Source organism: Pristiophorus japonicus, chromosome 17, assembly GCF_044704955.1.
Source record: "Pristiophorus japonicus isolate sPriJap1 chromosome 17, sPriJap1.hap1, whole genome shotgun sequence".
Classification (NCBI taxonomy): domain Eukaryota; kingdom Metazoa; phylum Chordata; class Chondrichthyes; family Pristiophoridae; genus Pristiophorus; species Pristiophorus japonicus.
Genome location: NC_091993.1, coordinates 119,762,043 through 119,766,681, shown reverse-complemented (window position 1 = coordinate 119,766,681; position 4,639 = coordinate 119,762,043).

Sequence of the window (4,639 nt, the reverse complement as noted above, 5' to 3'; positions counted from 1 at the left end):
CTTGGTCTTGGGGGAGGAAGGCACTGTGAACATTCAGCTTTGGCTGCTACTTCTGATCGGCGTCTAATGACTTCTGGAAAGTCTACACATGCGCATGCTGAGTGAGGACCACTTAGTGATACCCTCCCCAGTTGAATGGCACACTAGTGTTCATTGTCTTGCTTCTTGCATGAAGAATGACACTTGTGTGGTCGCAGATGTGTGCTGCTGTCAATGAAACCTTACTCCAGCATGAGTTTGTGCCTCAGGAGAGGAGACTTGAGGCAGGGAACATATTACAAGAAAGGGAGTTATTTTCAGTATTCTGCTTTTCCCCCCCCCCCCCCCCCCCCCCATGAGTTTTATTTCTAAATTTAAAATGGACACTGCACAATCTAACTGTAAAGGACCATTTCCTCTAGCACGGTTGTACCTTCACCATTGCAGAGTTGGATCTATTTAACTATTTTGGCACATGCTAGTTACATCCCTTTGAGTTTTTCAAAACAAAAAGGGATACTGTCTCATTAGAAAGCAATATTTGGCTTACACTTTGTCTTAATTTTGTTTTAAGAATGTCTTTTTTTTAAAACTTGGTACCTTTATTCAAATCCAGCAAAGAGAAAAATGAAGTTTAATTTTCTCTGGGGTTTGTGTGGTGTTGAAATACAGGACTTTGGCTTTTGAGGATTGGGTTCAAAAAGCAGTCCAACTACATGCTGGAGCAACAGAATATGGTGCTACTATGTTAGAATATCATTACACTGATCAGAATCCAGCTCTGATAAAAGGGAACAAAGAGCTGTCCTCCAGGATGGCTGTTAAACATGCTAAGAAAAACACTTGACAGTCTTCATGTAGCATTTGATCCTGGCCCTTCAGCCTGTATTGGAATTGCAGCATTTTCTTGGTAGGGCGCTGGTTTCAAATCTAATCTAGATAGGGAAAAAGTTGTTTTTCGGTCTACATGAAGAGGGGGTCGTGTAGTACCTGAAAAATATTGTTTTGGCTATAAACCAGATTTCAAATCCAACCTGTACTGATGAGATGAAAGTCTCATAGCTAAAAGAATCCTAAATTAAATGAATTTGGGGCACTCTCAGTTTGGTTTCTAGTACATTAAAGTCCACAAAACAGCCCAAAACTTGCCACACTAATTGGGCAACACAAAGGACTATTGTTGTAGGAATTAAAATATCACAGCTCAGAGGTTCCATGGGATTCTTCTGCCAACAAAAGATTGGCAAATGCCCCAGAGAAACCATGTAAACAGCAGTTTAAGCTATGTCAGGGGTTCTGCCAGCAAAGCCCCACTACAGCCTTGTGGAAATTCCAAGTGCACACGTGCATGTTCTTCAGTGTTTGGGATTAAGGCACGTGATAGAGCAGAGCTTTACCCTGTATCTAGCCCACACTTGTACTTGACCAAGTACTCAAGGGCAACAGAATGTAAAGTGGATAGACCTTTGTGCAAAATCGACAGAAATCAAAACTTAGTATTTTCCTGCATCCTAACTCTCAAAGCCTCCCACACATGCATCAGAAGAGCCAGATATTGCCTTTTTACCTTTGCATCAATTAACTTTACAATGACTGAGTAACACAAACTCAATATTAAGGGCTTTAAATATCAGGAAAAACATTTTAATTGTTGCAGATATAAAGGTCATGCAGATTATAAATATTTCAACCAGTGCATTGAAATGAGTGCAACTTGTTTTTGTATATAGGTTACAGATTTATAATTTTTATATACTGCGTTTGGTTTGTAAGCATGAATCTATGAATTTAGCTGTAGAAGAGAAGTACTGTGTACGTGGTTCAGCTAATAAAACCTTACCATTTTAGTATTTTAAAAAGACTTGTTTATATCTTGATAATCTGGCTGGACTGTGGGTTGCTCTAGTGGAAAAGAATACAACTTATTTTTGTATATAGGTTACAGACAGGATGGGATTTTCAGTTTTTTTCTCCTCGGCAGTGTTTGATTAAGCCCAGCGAGTTAGAATTTGCACTGTTGGTGAACACTTCAGAGATTGTTTTTTTAATTTCCAATTGCCACATCTGGAGTAGTGCACACTGGGATATTACAGTATCTTGGGCATAAGTTGGTCAATGTGGCATTCACACAACTGTTATCACATTGCTGGACTGTTAACAGGCTTGCAAACTCTTCTCTTTGTGGCTGGAGATATTTCCATCTGTTAATACAAGCTCGCCAGTCATATTTTCTAGCTAAATAGAATAAATGTGTTCAGTATTTCTCTTTCTTTCTTTTCCTCCTCCTCCCACCACCCCACAGGATTTTTGGAATAAAATTAAGTGGTCACATGGTAAGAGAAGTTGAAAAAGATTAGCTATTCTCTTCAGATCATCAATGTTGAGTTGGCTGGAACAGCAGGATCTGCTACTAAAAGCCCAATCACCACCAGGTTTGACATTAAAAACTTGTGGCATAGCAACATTACTGCATATTAAATCAACTGACAAGTTAGAAATGATCAGATAGCTGATGGCTGAATGAGGAAGGACACCATCCAATGAAAATAGACTGTTGGAGGAGTTGGCAAAAACTGCTACCAAGTTGGGCCTCATCCTCCAAGGGATCAAGACCCCAGTTAAGGATCCTGGAGGATGTTAATGGACTGGTTTGAATTAGACCATAATACACCATTGCAACATGTGGCTCGAGATTATACCAGCTGATTTTCTAAGTTGCTAAAAAAAAAAATTCAATGCTGACAACTTATATTCCCCGCCTCATTGCCACTCATCCTCTCAGTTAGAAGCAATTGCAGCTATTTCATATATTGGGCTAGTGCCCAAGACAAATCTATTTATCTTTCTCTTCACTCTGCCCAAACTAGGTCCAGAAGGGGTGGATTGTCTAAGGGGGTGGAATGTGAGACAGTAGCCTTTAAAATGCAGTTTAAATGATGGGGGTAGCACAAAGCAAGGACACTGCAGTCATTTTTGTTGAGAACTTCAGTGGCAGGGTCATTATCTTTCATAGCAAGTCTAAAACATCTAGTCATTATCACATTGCTGTTTGTGGGAGCTTGCAGTGTGGTCATTTCCTACGCTGCAACATTGGCTGTAAAGCACTTTGGGACATCCTGAGGCCATGAAAGGCACAAGTCTGTCTTAAAGAATGTTAACAAGTTAATCACAAGTGTCTTAGTTTCTCAATCAACTATTCATTCTAGAGCAAACTTTTTTTTAAAAACCAAAGAGCAGGGTTCCTAAATACAATCCACCTGTGACAGTAGAGTCCAAAATGTTACCCCAAAATCTACAAGTTGTTTACATAAGATTTCTGCCACAAACTCATCAATCTTGATATTGGGGGGGGGGGGGGGGGGGTGGCAGGGGGAGATTTCATTTTCACTTTAATGCAGGCCTTTTTTTTTTAAAAAAGGCACTAAAATAGAATGACTATTTCCAAGTGTTTTGATAGTATTTACATTAGGCAAGTTAGTCCATTTACCATCATTACTACAGCAAGTCTTCACTGAAATTTTTACCACCTTGTGTTCAGTCATTACATATCTCACTGTGGTGCATTTAAGTATTTTACTTTACTCATTTCACCTGCACATGAAGGTCTAAGAATATAATAATTCACCTCAAAACAAACGGGTATCTCCCATTGAGCACACAATAAAAAGGTTTGTAGAACACCAAACTCCATTACAAGCAGTGAACTAACTTCCTGCAGTTTAGTCTATGGGTAAAATGAATGAGTTTCCTGCCAAGTGATATGTTGTGATATCGTCAGTCTCTCGAATCAAGGATAACTTGCTTCCACGTCAAAAAGTTCACAGGTGTTTCAATGATGGACCTAAAATTCCAAGTCCGAACTAAATCTTGAAGGGTGGAAGATGCCTGTGCGTGGATTTTTTTTTTTAATAAACGTGTGGTGACCGTTGCTCACCAGCCACCACACGGGCTTGACAAAGCTAGGTCTTGGTCCAGTGGCAAGGATTAACCAAGACTAACTGGAGACTAGCTCTGCTGCACAGACCTAGTGTGCACACATATCGCAGTGCAGGCTGGTCCGTGCTGCCCCTGGTCCCTCGGCCTGCTGCTTCGGGCCCAGCAGTCTCTGTGGCCCCTGGCCTGAGAGCACCATCGGAGCAGGCCGGGGAGTGGAAGGAGCAGTCTGGCGGCCTATCACTCCAGGGAGCAGCACGTGCTGGAGCAGGAGCACAACGGCCGAGAAGAGTGACGTCACCAAGATCCAGGTCGGTGATTGGAGCGGCGAGAGATTGCTGTGATCTACAAGTTGCCTGAACAGCCAGCTTTGCAATGTTACCAAGAGGGGGGGGGGGGGGGGGGGGGGGGAAGAAAGTGAACTTGTCAAATGTGAAGCTACTTTAAGCCTGTACTAGGTTTGAGGGGAAAGGACATTCTTGACAGATCATGAGAGATACAACACTGGCTCAGAGAAGAAGTAAACATCAAGTTGGAGCTCCATTATTCCCCAATAGGAGCAAACCAACCTTTGACCTGCCACCACTGGAACAGCAATTTGTGAAGTCAAACTTGAAACACAGGTTACACAATGCTCGTCAGGCTTAAATTCAAGGTTAGAGTACAAGATTGTTCAGCTCTGTGCAATGTATGGAGAATATAGAAAGTAAAATCACATCTACTGTAT